Consider the following 16,109-nt stretch of genomic DNA (forward strand, 5'->3'; position numbering starts at 1 on the left):
AATATCTTTAAAATAAAAGATTATTTTGGTAATCATACAGTTTCAAATAATACACATTAAATTGCTTACTTTAACATATTTTACATTAAAATATAATTGGATGTATCACACAGAACAATTGCTGTATCAGAATACATAGGGATGCATCCACACATATCCTGACATCTCTTAGCAAATACAGCAATAAATTTAAGGATGCATTTCTAATGGAGGGATAGTATCCGAATACTTTTACTGTTAGCACCACCTGTTGACAGTTGGTCATACTAATGAACACGTAGCTATTTTCAGTCCTGATTTCTATTATTTTCACCAAAACATAAATAATGATAATTAAAAAAACTTAATGTAATGTGGATGTTATAAATATCAGCCATCAAAATAAACATTTTGTTATGAATTCCAAAATATTAAAAACACTTATAATGAGCATTAAATACCCCTGTAAATTTAAGTTTGCCTACAGGTAATTTTTATCAACTTTTTACTTGTCTCTATTCAAGTTACCACTTATAACATTTTAAACAAATTATTATATACAAACTAAATGAAACACGATTCTGATGGTAATGGATGCAGGAACGCATCTGTAGATGCGAGTGTCGCATCCCTAGAAATCTCAGGTTTGGTAGACACATGTAGGAATGCCGATGCATCCTTTGTGAAAATTCGGAAGCATCGTAAAGATGGCCGCGTACACTACGATGCATTTCTAGTGGATCCCTTAGCTAAGGGATCAATTAGGCAAGTATTCAGATTCAGTTAATATTCCTCACAGTTTAATACATATTTTCGAAATAACATGTTTTTCCGTAATTATAAAACTTTGCATCACAAACACATCAAATTATTTTCCTTACTTTAAAATTGTATGTTAAAATACAACGCATACACAATAAGGTACAATTAACACGTATCCCATTGCATATTACGTATTAAAATAGTAAGCAGTTAAAACGTATTAAGCTGGAATCACAATGCCCCGACGGGTCCGACACGACAGGCCCGACAAACTGTCGTGCAGCATCTCAGCACGACAGATTGAAAAGCGTAGGGTCACAATACCACGACAAAAATAACCCGACGATTTTCAATTTGGCCTTCGGCAAATCGTGCCAAGCTAAATACTACAATTAAAATGCATTATAGAAAGCGCTAAAAACAAAGTAGGCTCTTTTATTTATTATTGACAGTTGAAGTGCAAAAAAAAACATTTAGTCGTCTGCGATACGAAGTAAGGTTAATTTAATTTGTAAAACAAAGAGTAGTTTATTATAGTTACAAGGAAACAAGATAAATATATGTCAGTGAGGGACAGAAAAATACTCCTGATGTTAGCTGTGCGAAGAATATAAAAGAAACGAAAAATTAAAAGATGGATTCTAAAATAACGTCTTTAACCATAAACACGATGATATCTGTTTTGTTTATGTTTATACAAACAGACTAAGGCAAGATACAAATTTTTCAATTCCTCACACGTAAAACGAAATTTCACTTTTCAGCAAAAAGATTTACCAAGTAGGTAAATATTTTTGAAATTTAGTTCTGTGCTGTTTCCTTTCCGTTGCGGTTTTCTTTTCTGTCGGGCCCCGACACGACGAAATAAGAAATAGAATCTATTCCTTGCGGGCCGTCGGGGTGCGTGTTTTGTCGGGCTGACGTCACGGCGAGCTTGTATTTCATTGGCTATTGAACTTGTCGGGCCTGTCGTGTCGGGGCCGTCGGGGCATTGTGATTCCAGCATTAGTAATGCGAAACTGTAGCATAAACAAAGAATATTTAATTATGAAAACACCAATAATTATGATACTTCGATATAAACTGAATATGCAATAAGGAGCAATTACCAAAATTGAAATTAAACCTCGTAAAAATGTTATGTTAACACAATAAGATTATTAAAAAAAAAAAAAAAAAACATTTTTTTTTTAACCAGCTAGAGTTTTCAACATAAATAAACTAACCGAATATTATATTTCATTACATCTTTCACTCAACATACCTTCATATCAGATCTAATAAACATTCAAATACAAACAACGCTCATACAATAGGCAGAAAGGCGCGTTGTAAAAACAATATCAAACGAAATCATAAACATGAACAGGTTGGCCAACCTCAAAAATAACATTTTGGTAATAGCCCTTATCAGCTGCATTCCTATTCATACTATAAGTAGCAAAGACTACTAACGTGTGTTCCTTAAAAAATATCGTTTTCTAAATGGGCAATAAAAATTTTAACTAATGGAATCGATTTATAACTCCTTGATTGCAAGTGCCAACACTTTACCAGACGATGATACAAATTGACGCAGGTAGGAAGCATTCCTGGTCTGTATATAATTTCAAAAGAGAATTTGTATTTCAACTCCTCCTGAGTCAAGTTTTGGTGAGTATGTATAACTAAAATGTAAATGTGAATAATTTTTAAGTGAAATACTGAAACCTTAAAATTGAAAGAAATAGAGTTCTCAAGTGATGCAGCAGCTATTATTTCCACTGTTATACTGCGAGCACACATTCCATTCTCTCCCCCCAACCCCCCACCCACTCCTAAAGGTAACAATGTCTAGGGGACTAGGACGACCCACAATAAAATCACAGACAAACAATAGCAAACATTTTTGGCTGTTGACAATAATATTCATTCAAGTATTTTCGCCCAAATATACAGCTCTAGCAAACATATAAGAAAATTACTTTTGAAATGATAGTGATAGATCTATTTTTTGATAGCTAAACAGTTAAAACAAAGATTTGTGGTTTTTGATTATAAAATCGTACTTTAATAGGGGTTTCCCCCCATATTTTAGTCGGTATATTTACTATAAGGATAATTATATAGACAATACCATGGCTGTCGAGAGGCAGTGGATAAAAAAATACAGGATGAGGGCAAAATTCCTGGGGCGCAGGCATCAGGGAGGGTCCCAGGTCAGTTTTAATATATATACACACACACGTTTGAATTTACACTCATAGGACAAAAATTTAAAGTGTATTGCTAATAGAATTCACAAGAAATTTATTATTTTTAACCAAGCTGTTTGAAAATGTGTACATAAAATAATAGGGAGGGACGAGGGAAAATTATTTATCACTGGTCCCTTGATTTCGTCCGGTGGCCCTGATAAAAACAATTTTATGATAGCTTGAGTTACTTTAAGACACAATTAAAATCAGAAGAATTTTTTTTGCAAAATATCACAAGTACAGTTAAGAATTTGAAAAGGTTTATTAATGATACATATATTTAGATGTTATATGTGAAGAAGAAATTTGTGTATAAAATATATGTTTAAAATTCTCACTACCCGAAAATATGCACTGCAACATTTTCTATGTTTTGAGCTTTTATATTTGCAGATTTTATTATTGAACTTTTTGTGTGAATCACACAAACTCATCAAATTACAACCAGGCCTACTACATGCAATAGGTACCTATGTAAAAAAAAATATGGATACATTAATTTATTACAGTAGTAAGATTTTTAATACATTCTTATTTATTTCTGTACATTACAAATTGCATAAAGTATTTTCTTGCAAATATTCAATTCAGTTATTGATATTGAGTAGTATTTAATGTTTGTAATTTATTTCAATTAGTCCTCCATATCTGGGTGAATTTTTATGCATATCTAATTCATATTGTAATTACATATGCTAAAAGTGTTTACCTTAATGCATTAGAGTTTAAAAGAATAGTTTAATTTATTGTAAAATATAGGCTACATATTAAGACAGTAGTGCAGTTTTGTCTAATTAACAGTTTGAAGGAAACATTAGCCTGAATGTAACCTAAGTATTTTAACAAAAATTTTATGTATTTACAGTTTCTATAGTTTTTGAAGTGTATTGGGAAAATTTTCATAACATATTTGACCTGAACCAATTTTGCATAGGTTTGGTTGAGAAAATTAATACTGATTCATATTTCCAAATTGTTTTCTGGGTTTCCGTATCTAATTGTCGATAAAATTAATTCATCAGCAAATCTGGAAATGTTTCAGATTCGCTGGTTAAAAATTACGAATAAAAATATTCCAAAAATACAAAAAATAATGATAAGTTTACCTGTATGACTAAAATGAAATTGATTTGAAAAATTGTCATAAAAAAGAGTTGTGGCACAGTGGTAAGCAACTGGACGAAAATATAGTGGCAAATACATCTGTAATAAAAATGGAGGTAGTCTTTGTATTCACAAATGTTTGTCTCAGTCTTTCCTGGAAATCTTAATTTAGTGCAATGTAAATGGTGATTATAAAAGGAGCAAGTGGCCTACTGCACTCTAAATATTTCTTCTTTTTTGGATAAGCCTTTGCTTAAATTCTGGAGAAACAGAGAGCCAATCAGTTCCCCGTACTTATTTTTTTCATGGTTTCCCGAGATCGCTTTTCGAGGTCCCTTAATCTATGCCCTGACCAATAACTTTCACAATACTCCTGAAGTTTGTGGTTTCTTTTGTATTTAGTGACCTTGTCAGGAAGATTGAAAGCTCAATCATAAATTTTAAAAAAATGTAATAATATCTAATACAGTACCTACCTATGTAGGATATCTGTTTTTTTTGTTATTTTTGTAATTAGTAAGCATTGGAAAATGGACAATTGCTTTAAGAGCTTTAATTCCATGTTTAGCTATTTTGAAAGGTTTTTGAAAAATATTAAATTGTAATACAAAGTATGTACAATTGGAGATATTATTGGCATATATCTTAAGTAAGACCTACAACATAAAATTTAACTGTTGTATAAAGAGTTTCTTTAATCTTGTATATTTTTCACAGTTTTTGTAGTGCTTTAGCTTAGAGCTTCTAAATGTACTATTTTAGCTTTGTGCTGCAGTAAGTCATAAGAAAAATGGTTATGGCATTGTCAGTATCACGTTTTGACACAGCTGCCTTTAAGGCAATTTCGAGGGTTTGCACTCTTTGTATCTACTAATTTATGTGTCACTGCATAGTAGGGTGCTATTACTCAAGCAGAATATCTAACTTTATTTAGAAATTAGAAAATTATATTCTTGTAAACTCAGATCCATTATCTGTGATATGTGGGATGCTAAAGTTTCTGAAAATTTTCTGATTGAGTTTTATACTATGAGGGCTAAAACTAACATACAGTTTGGAACAAAAACAAAGAAATTGCCCAAAATCAAGAAGGGAGTAACCAACTTTTATACGTTCGTACTTATTTCTGTACATTACAAATTACACAAAGTATTTGTTTCTTGTTAATATTAAATTCAGTAATTGCTATTGAGCATATAAGGTTTGTAATTTCACTTAGTCCTCCATATATGGGTGAATTTTTATGTATACCTTATTCATATCATAATTACATATGCTAAAAGTGTTTACAATTAATACATAATGTTTAGTTTTTTAGATTAATTCATTGTAGTTTATTGAGTTATTATGGAGTTTATTATATTTTAGGTCTCTAAAAAAATCATCGATGCCACCACACACTGTTTTTTGTGGTCTTCCGACAAGAATTTTGATGCCTATCTAGCACAAAATTTATGGTAGCCTAACTTGTATTTTACGATTTTATGTGACGAATTTCGTGAAATTTGAGATAACTATAACGAGAGCTCTGAAATCGTACAGTGGCGGTTTTCACAAATTTTCTCATTCATTTTTGGCACCAGTTCATCAGACATGATATTTGATGGCCACTTAGGTCTTCGTCGTGATCATTAGTGCTACCATTTTTTTAACATAATGCACCTCTGTCTCACTCTGCCTTCACTTATTACATTGTTTCCATACACTTTACAAAGTTTTCGATGAATTTCAAATGGCTTGTTATTTTCTAATAACAAAAACCTGAACACCAATCGCACTTCACAGCTGATGGAATTTTCTATTGCACCACACATTTTAAAAATACACAATTCACTAATCAGAAGCAACATAAACCTCACCCTATTGCAGCTGGATGTTCACTAATTGAGAGAATGTCCAAACACCAAGACAGCTGTGGTAGCCCCTCCCCTTGCCCAATTCATTTAAAGTGTCAATTATTTCCTGGATAGCCCTCGTATTTTAAACTGTTAAATTATTTACTGAAACATTTATAAACCAACCTGCTGTATACATCTACAATTATACATGAACAGTATGTATAAGCCTTTGTAGGTATTATCTTTCGAAGTTTATATAAAACCTTTTAATTATACACTGTCACTTATGGAAAAGAATTGTTGCCAAATAAATTTTCAACCTCTAACATGATGCACGTTTATAACAACACTTCCAGATTTCTATAGATGAAGCCATTCCAAGTTTTCTTTCGTGCAAATTCCTCAAATAGTACTCTCTATCATAACTTGTTGATACTGTCAACCTTCAGGTCTGATTAACAGTAACTCATGCCTCAGAGAAAATTATGTTTCAGGTGCTTCTACAGGATAGATTAATTGTCGCTTCTTGAATTGAGCTAATAATTCCATATTTCCTCATTGAGCTAAAAATTTAGTGTTTGAAGTTGGGTGAGATATTTTCGTTTTGCTTTTACAGTTTTTAGACGCCATTGCTTGGTTAACTGTGCTATGTTTTGTCTTGCCGTCGCCTGGTGTCTCGTGCTCAAGACCGGGCGGGTGTCCTAGCAGATATGTGGCGTTTAGGTGTTTCTCCGGGTGGGCGGCAGGCTAGCTGCTCTAACCATGATGTGGTTGTGGGTGTTTCGCCCCTTGCGTGGTCTACTAGGATCGTCGGCGGTACTTACTACAAATAATGTACACGGGTTTTCTGAGACGTCTTTTAATTGCGCAGCGTGCACTGATCGGGCATAGCCTGCACTGTACGAATGTTTGCAATCACATACAGAGTGACACAACATGTTACAAATGAAGTTACACGATACCTTACAAAGGAAGTTACACGACACATTACACTGTAAAACTACGTAGTTTGAAAGGCACTGCTTCCTACGTGATACCCTAACGCCAGTCTCGGTTGGGGTGGCGATTGGAGGCGGCCAATCCCATAAATTACAAGCCGAGCGGAGGCCGGGCTCACCTGTGTGAGCTGCGGTCCGAATTAAATTTAGCGAACAAGTCTGTTACGCAGTTGATATCGGCATTCGTGTACCTGACACATTAAATAAAGTTCTGAGTCTTCGGGAGTCAGCCCGTGCCGTGAAGTGACTACACTGTGGGTCTAAGTCACACGTGAGCAAGACATGAAGCAGCCGGGCTAAGCTCTGCACTGTATAAGGACACGGGGGATAGTTAAGAAAAGGGCTTAGGACGATGAGTTAATAGTTACCAGAATGAACATTCCAGTGAAGACAAAAATGTAGCTCCCCGTGGAACACTATGTCCACCCCGGTTCGCGAGTCGCGGGGTACTGGCGTCTGGCCCTGGCGCAAGGGAAGGGGTGAGCGCTCTCTCGCGCCAAGGTTCCTAAAGTGCCGTTATTCGAGAAATATGAAACATGAGTAAGTTATGATTGTACACAAATTATATTAATAATTAGTTATAGATAAATTAGGCGACAGAAGGCCTATAATAATTATGCTAATGAAATTTACGTAAAATTATGTTTGAAAACCCAAAATCATGCTAGAGACTGTTCGTCACTTGTTGACTACTCTAGTGATTGCTTATGCGTAAAAATGTGGAGGCCTAATTTGGTAGACATAACACTACACTTGATTAAGGCGGAAGGCTGCAAGGGGGACACTCACGCTCATAGATTAACACGTTCCAGCGGGAGTGACCCGGGCACTCCTGCGTCGCAATTCCCCAGATGGGGTTAAGAAATTATATAAAAATCACTGGTGAGTGGCGTCTAATAATTAGATGTGGGGGTCAAGCGGTATGGCGGTTAAGTGCTGTGGCAACAGTTTTACTTTAAAGTTGGGAGGCTTGCCTGACTCCGGTTGGTTTGCCTAGGGGTGCGTTCCGTTAGCGAGGTCAGATGCTGGTGGTTGCAGGTCGGGCTTAAGGCGGCCTTCGGCCGGACGACGTCAACTGTAGCCTTAAAGCTTACATCATTCATGGACCTTTTGTTCGGGTAAAATTGATAAAATATAAATATTATCACTAACCAAAGTGAAAATGTGTCGAAACAGATAATGAAACCAAAAATAAAAACTAAAACTATTGATGTATCTTCCTTTTGTGCCTTTCTGGGAATTTGCTCCTGCTGCTCAATGTATTACTAGCATTCATCCTCCATGCGATGAGCCAAAATTGCTCTTAAACTCTGTTCTTTCATCTGTACAAAGAACTAAATTTTTGTTATGTCAAAACATGTAAGCCCCAATGCAAAAAGCTAACATCATGAATTTGTTGAAAGCATTGTTTAAACCATTACTGTCAACAGTGAAATCCTCTTCATTTTTCAGTTGACAATAAAACAGTCGAGCTAGGGTGCTCTGAAAATGTATATGCAATAAATTTTAGTTCATAGCCCCTGAAAAGGATTTCAATTCGATTTCGGTTCTATGATACTTTATATGGAACCCATCTTTCAGAAAACTTGAATAACCAATTTTTCCTAACAATGAACACAGGGCATTTTATAGAAGGATTCACGAACAAATGTTTGTTGGTATTGACATGAGAATGGTGATGTTGCAACTTCTTGAGTAGTTATTCAAAAAGAATAAAATGTTGTTCCATAGGTACTGATGCCCAAAAAATATCATTATAAAGGACATGTCTACCTCTTATGTGATGTAAAATTCCTTTAATTGATCTCTGCCATGTGTGCAAGTGTAGCTGTAATGTCAATATATAAAGTATTAATATTTTGAGTTATTTATAGTCAAAAAATTACTGGTAATGCCTGGCTTAGGATTTTCAATAATTTACTAAGCTTTTTTTAAAATTATATACAAGTTCATTAATAATATTCGTCGCAGAAACAGGTTGGGGAATCAGGTGCCCTAAAACAAAACAAAAAAACCTACAAGAACGAAGAGTGATTGTTTTGTGTCTCGGGAAATGTAAGCATGGAAGAGTGAGCATTACTGTGATCCATCCCTCTACTGTATTCAATAACATAAGTAAATGCTTGCATGATAATGACATATCACTGTAGCCTAAGATCTGACATATTTTATGGTCACGTTGTTGGGCTTAAAATAGACAGAAGAGAATAATGATCACTAACCATAGTGAAAATGAGTAAATACAGATATTGAACATTTCATGTCTTCCATTCTAATATTGTTAAAACCTGACTTACATCTGACTTCTTAACACTTGCAAGATGAATTTCAGTATTGGGATTAGGATAGTTTTCTTGAACAACTTAAAGTGGGTCGGGAAGGGGAGGGGGAAGGAGGAAATAACTGGCATGTAACTTCACAGAAACATTCGCAATAATGATTGGCATTGCTAGTATAGTATGTCTCTTTGATTATGATACCTTCTGTTCCCAAATTGAACAATGTGCCTCCACATTTAATAAAACACAAAATAATTAAGTTGCTTGTCAATTTATGTTTCTGGACTGTTAAAATACCTTTGAGGAATGCATTATATAGGCATGAAAAGCATTAATTTTATTTTATTTATTTGCTTTAACTGCTGGCTAACATCAAATGCCAACTATTGCTAGCAAAAATGTTATTTAAGTTCTGTTGTAGACCCTTAAACAACAATATTTAGTGCTTCATCATTCGATGTTACCTAAGCATATAAATGTTATAGGATATTTTTTGTTTCAGTAAATGTTTCATAGAACACATAAACAAAATAAAAAATGATTGCTGTACGACAGAGACTATAACTGTGTTCCAAAAAAGTGTCCATAAACCAACAATGTAGGGATTCGGAAGGGGTTATTGCTAGTGCTCTTTGTTGTAAGGGCACATTCAGGGTTCATGGTGAATCAAATCAGTGACATTATGACATCATAGCTTCGATACAGTTTTCATTGGCACGAAGCTATTTAAGGACTCTCTGCAAGTAAATTATATTACAGCTCATCATTGGTTTTGCCAGTAGCAACACTCGGTAACCCACAAAACACTCACCACCCCCATTACTGTTCTTAAGTTTCACATTTTTATAGCGATCTTTGAATGACTTACTTGTCACAGCTCATAACTATTTATCAGTATTTCTGTGTCTATTGACTATTACCGTTTGTGCTGGTCATAAATGTTAAATGGCATAATGTTAAAAAATAATGAAGCATATTGTTTGCGCGATTTTTTTGTCATCTTCGTGAAACATTTATTAATGTTGAGTGGCATTCTCGCCACGCAGTGTGTTGAGGTGCTGGTGGTCATTCTCGAAACCCCATGCAGAATGGATGCCACTCAATGTGAACGTTACCATTTACCACAATTTAGCTCTGCAGCACCGAGCTGTACCGCGAAAGTGCAGAACAGCGAAAAACTGTACTTTTGGAAGGAGTCTAAGTGTTAATGATTACAGCTAATATTATTTCAAGTATAGAAGTGTCCGAAATGCTTTAACAGTTGCCAGTGAAATGCCACGTGCTAAAAATAATAAATATAGCTTAATGATTTCCACGAATAAAATAATTTAACGCCTAGTACTGTGGTGGTAGAGTGGAAATTAAGGAATGTGTCCTAGTTAGTCAGGTTACTATAAAATTAGAACTTACTGAGCGTAATATGAATACCGCCCAACAATTTACAACCCAGGTGGATAAAATCGAACAAGATTTAACACAATACATTTCTGCTGTTAGGATAAGTACAACTCATGAGTTAGCCAATACCAACTGAGAGCTCATGGAGTGCACTGCTGACTCACATTTAGAAAATATTACCAATCTAAATGTCATGGTTGTGAGACTTGAAGAGTATGCTTCGTTTATTAGAAACGAAGTAAAGATGGATATATTATATGAAATCTAAATATATTGATGACATAATAAGTGACCTTAACTTATAAAATAAATATAAATAATGACCGATGGAATTGATCATAATGCATGAGCTTGCATACAACAAGCAACAGAAATATCTAATGCAGCAGAGAAAAATAAACTAGTTGTTTAAGCTTGAGTCTTTACGAATCCAAAAGTACAGGAAGTATACGTAAAGTACTTAAGTAGATATAAGTATTGGTAGAAATACTAAATATAAAGTAAACTGATGTGGAAGCATAAATACCACATTACCAGCAAGAAAGGGGGGGAACCTTTTGAGCTCATCATTCATTACCAACACAGCAGTAAACACACACTATATAGCAATGAGGCTCCACTTAGACTTCAAATGGAATAACTACCCATATTCTGAGGACATCGAACAGAAAATCATATGTTATTTTTTCTTCACTAAAAGCGATAAGTATATGAATCTAGTCAAAATATCAACACTGGAATTTATATCATACTTGGATTTTTATTTGAAGGAAAGTTAAAAATTTTGGTTTGATGTTTTAAAATGATCATGTGGACATTTACAACAATTCTAATACTAGTTTCGTGGATGCATTTTGGAACAGGGAAATCAAAAATGTGGTTATATGCCGAATTTCATTTTGAAATATTTATTCCTATTCATGTTAACATTCGGAATCTTATTAAACATAATTATTTGAACTATCTTGTCGTATACACCATCTCTGATAACTCAAGTTGTTTCCATTCCAAAATAAAAAGTGAACTTCCCATACAGGTCAGTCAATTTCTTCAGTACAATAGTAATCCAGATATGAAATACTGCACTTCACCCTATTTTACCTATTGTAACGAGGTAATTACAACACTAGCATACCAAACTGCTAGAATCATGATGAGAGTGGACTTGTTCCTTACAAAAAAAAACATACTGTGAAGTGCAGCAAGGGCTACTGTATCACTACATACAAACTAATTCAATTCAGAATAGTCGTTATTATAAGGAATTATATGGTACCATTCACAGGTGATACAATAAACAGTCCCTAATGGATAAGGAAGAGATGGCCAGAATGGTATTATAACTCATATCTCCACTATGGCCAGTAAAATAACCATGAATCTCATTCATTATCAACTTCGCCACATAACAACAAAACACCAAGAAAAGAATGGTACTGTCAAAATTTGAGATGAGATTATGAGGGGGAACCCACAAAAACTGATTTTTGCCATAAAAATTCTTTTATTGCAGTTTTCACAAAAAAAATTCAGTCACCTTCAAAGTACTCTCCATAAGATGCGATGCATTTGTAATTTATTTTTTCCCACTGTTTGAAGTCCCTCTGGAACTCTTCAACTTTGACATCCTCAAGTGCCCATTGCAAAGCTGTTTTTACCACCTCAACATCACCAAAATGCTTCCTTTTTAGGTTTTTCTTCATTCTCGGAAACAGGATAAAGTCGCATGGGGCTAGGTCTGGCGAATATGGAGGGTGAGGAACAACAGACCACCCCTGAGAGGCGAAATAGCCATGTGTGAGGGCGTTATCGTGATGAAGGAACTAGTCACCCGATCGCCAAAGTTCCGGACGTTTCCTTCACACATCCTCTCGCAAACGTCTTCAAAACGTCCAAATAAAAGTGCTGGTTAACAGTCTGACCAGGGGAAACCAATTTCCGGTGCACAATTCCACGAACATCAAAAAAGACAATGATCATCGTCTTAACATTCGACCTCACTTGTCTTTCTTTCTTTCTTTTTTTTTGGTCTGGGGGAGTTGGAAGTCTTCCACTGGATTTGTTTCTGGGTCATACTCGTAACACCAACTCTCATAACCTGTAATGATTTTGTTCAAAAGGTTGGGATCACTTTCAATCTCATGTTCATATGATTTGATCTTTGGCTGATTACATTGTTTTTAGATAGATGTATTGCCCCTTTGATGTCACAATACACAATGGATGGCTTGCATCCATGTCCGGGTTGCAGTTCACCGCACAACATTATAAACCACAAGACTTCCTGAACAGTGAAGCTGAACACCATGTATTCAGCTTCGACTGTGCTCAAGGCAACCATTCTTTGCTTCTTACTAGCACATGAAACCAGTCCACCCATGAATTTGATGCTGCAGCCAGTAATTGAGTGTCTGTTATTATTGTCACTTCCCCAATATGCATTACTGTAGTTAAGTAACTCATGGTTCCGTTTTTTTTATCAAACACTAATTTCAAGACTCTAGTCCCTTTCAGGTATCTGAACACCCTCATGACAGCAAGCCAATGGCATTTTTGTGGGTGGTTGTTATATTGACTTAAGCAATTAAAGGCACAATATATGTCTGGGCCAGAAACTTGGGACAGGTAAAGGAGTCTGCCAATAGCTTGCTGATATGGTACTGTCTTACCATAATTCATATTGACATAATCACATTCCATTCCGTTTTGCAAAGGGTCCCTAAGGTTGGTCCGGGCCTCCATTGGGATTGAGACGGGGTTGCAGTACGACATGCCAAACTTATGAAGCATGCTGTCTATATAGTTCCTCTGGTCAGTGAAGAGTTATCCATTTTCTCCCTGCTGATTTTCATACCTAGACAATTTTCAATTAGACCGAAGTTTTTCATGTAGAATTCCGATTCTAACTTCCTCTGGACTTGGCACTGAATTTGCAGTTTATTCGTGAAGATTATATGGTCGTCAACATATATGGCACATATGAAGAAACCTTTGTTAGTATGTTCAAAGTAGACACAAGTATTTGCTTTGAACTGTCTTAGCCCCATCCCTGTAAGGACTGGTTTAGACGACGATTCCAGCACCTTCCACTTTGTTTAAGTCCAAACATAGTCTTTTTGAGCCGCCAAAACTTTCCAGGAGGCCTTCTCTCAAGCTCTTCTGGAGGTTTCACATATATGACTTCATCTAAGTTGCCACATAGATAAGCAGTTTTCACATCAATATGCACTATCTCTAGATCTTCCTTTACTGCCAGTGCAAAAAGGTATCTTAGTGAAGTGTGAATTGTCACCGGTGAGAAGGTCTTCTCATAGTCTATACCGAGCTTCTGTCCACATCCCTTGACTGCTAGTCTAGCCTTGTATTTAGGTTCTGTTAGTGCCCTTGTGTGGTTAAAGAAAACGTTTTATTAATTTTGTTATAAAAGTCCTGGAAGCTATTTAAGTGGGCGAAAGACACAACAGTATACTCAGATGTACACAAAAGTGAAACATTAAAAAAAAAGGACTATCTTCTCACAATGGGAAGTGGAAAATGGATCATATTTGAAGTAATAAATAAGAAATGAAGTTTGCTTAAAGCTTGCCCTATTTATTGTTAATTTTTGTTTTCATTATTTTCTTGTGATAATCTCAGAAATTACAAAATTACACTGATCATAATTAATTTGGGAAAAGGGGGGGGGGGTGGCTGTTAGAAGTTATCAATTACAAATAGATAATAAATTGTACAAATTTAAAAATCTTGTTTTCACAAATAATAAAATAAATAAATTTAATTAGGAAGTTGAAACATTTGTTAGCTCAACCAGTGTGGGACTATATATATTCTGATTTTACAGTATTTGATCGTTGACTGTTCACTGGCAGTGAATAGAAGTGGGAGATACTCATAGAATCTATTCCAGAGGAAAAGGCATAAATTTAGTTGACTTCTGGGATGGGCTTGAGTCGGAGAAAACCCTGCGCTCTAGCACCATCTCTTGGACCCCACTGGAACCAAACGAAAAAGGAGGTCCAGTGGTCAAGCGTAGAAATTAAATTGTGAAACTACAAGAATCGAGAAGTTAGGGCAAAAGTTAAATAGAGAGCCAACCATGGACAAAACAGCATTGAACTTTCCACTTACAATTCTGGGGGTGAAATGAAGAAACTCACTCCCTTTGAAGCTGCACGAGTGATCACGGTAGTCAGGCGCGAGTCGTGCTAACGAGATTACCTAGTAATCCGACCTAAAACGACTAGCAGACAAGAAAAAAAAAACTTGGAATCACTCCCAGACTCTAGGGATCACAACCCTTAATTTAGTCATGGTGAGACTGCTTCCGAATAAAGTTGCGGGCGATAAGCACCGGAGAGATACGATCACGGTGATGACAGCAGGATGACTCATTCAATGCATCGGGCTGCAATATATTAAAGAACTTAAGCTAGAGGCCCAGAGGCCTAGGAAGTGGGGGAACTATTCTATGATTGGCTGGAGGTTGCGGCCGAGAGCTTGTCCCACCTAACAAAAGAAAAATATAACGAAGGTGGCTGGTGGCCTAGCTTAAGGGGCATCGGAGGTTAATGCGCTTTGAAAGCAGTGCGCTCTGTCGGGGAACAGGTAGAAAGTACTCAGGGTTAGTATGCAAAAATCCCGCGAGGGGGACTAGCGTAAGCCTGGCCCTTATGTGCCCAACTGTATCGTGCTCTGTTGGGCTAAAAGAGAACTAGAGAGAGGTGTGGTAGCGGATGGAAGACGTCTCGCCCCAGCGCCGAACTAAGGTAAGTTAGTTCGCCTCATCGTCGTGGGATATCGAAAACAGGTCTTTCGCCGGCCAGCGAGATGTCCTCGCGGCCTAGGGAGGTTAATGGCCCAGGTCGTTGTTCTGGGCATAGTTCCTGGAAAAGATGTAGGAGTCTGCTGGCTCGTGAGAAAATTCTTAGGCCGGGCGCCGATATATGCCCGACAGCCCTGGAACATAAAATGGGGCATGTCTAGAGCTGCCAACCTCAGCCAAGCTCGGGGAAGTGGGCTGCCCTGGGAGACAGCTGAGAAAAGCGATCTTGATCACGAAGCCGGACACTGTTACTGGTCGCATCAGTGGCTCGAGGCGGGAAGAAAAATGATGGCTAATACTTGCCTGGCAAAATCACATCAAGCCATCAGTTGCGGCACTGGGAAAACGTTGCTAGACTATAGTAGGAAAGATTTGATCAGGATTAACAATGGGCTATAAAGTTTATATTAGGGAATTGAAAAAAAAATTGTGCCAAATATCTCAAATTTGCAGCACAGTTTCTTGGAGTCCGGATTTTTAATTTTGAGCACCCATTTTGATTTGAGAGACTTTGCGTCATCTGGTAAGTCTACCTACTCAAAGTTTCATTTCTAACAAATGAAGATAGTTCTTCATTATTTGCTTCCTCCACTTTGCGGTATGTGGACTTATCAAAGCTTCCTCTGGAGTGATGGGCTCGTTGTTTTCTGCAATGAAGTTAGTGGAAAAATCTGGACTGGCAGCTTTAGGCC

The 16,109-nt window shown here is 36.3% G+C and overlaps 2 protein-coding genes across 5 annotated transcripts in view; one reads left to right on the plus strand and one right to left on the minus strand.

The window, feature by feature from the left end:
• Window positions 1–2,108, minus strand: part of LOC134529127 (carotenoid isomerooxygenase) — a 226,858-nt gene extending 224,750 nt beyond the window's left edge. The window contains exon 1 of the mRNA XM_063362888.1: window positions 2,006–2,108. The gene's annotated coding sequence lies outside the window, so the exon portion shown is untranslated. The remainder of the gene's footprint in view (window positions 1–2,005) is intronic.
• LOC134529130 (facilitated trehalose transporter Tret1-like) overlaps window positions 1–16,109 on the plus strand; it is a 117,229-nt gene that overhangs the window by 28,145 nt on the left and 72,975 nt on the right. The window contains exon 1 of one of the 4 annotated variants that reach the window (XM_063362899.1): window positions 2,202–2,320. The exons of 2 other annotated variants lie outside the window; for them this stretch is intronic. The gene's annotated coding sequence lies outside the window, so the exon portion shown is untranslated. Of the gene's footprint in view, window positions 1–2,201; window positions 2,395–16,109 lie in introns of those variants that run through there. One more of the 4 variants, XM_063362898.1, reaches the window with a different exon arrangement.

This window comes from Bacillus rossius, chromosome 2 (genome assembly GCF_032445375.1).
Source record: "Bacillus rossius redtenbacheri isolate Brsri chromosome 2, Brsri_v3, whole genome shotgun sequence".
Taxonomy (NCBI): Eukaryota; Metazoa; Arthropoda; class Insecta; order Phasmatodea; family Bacillidae; genus Bacillus; species Bacillus rossius.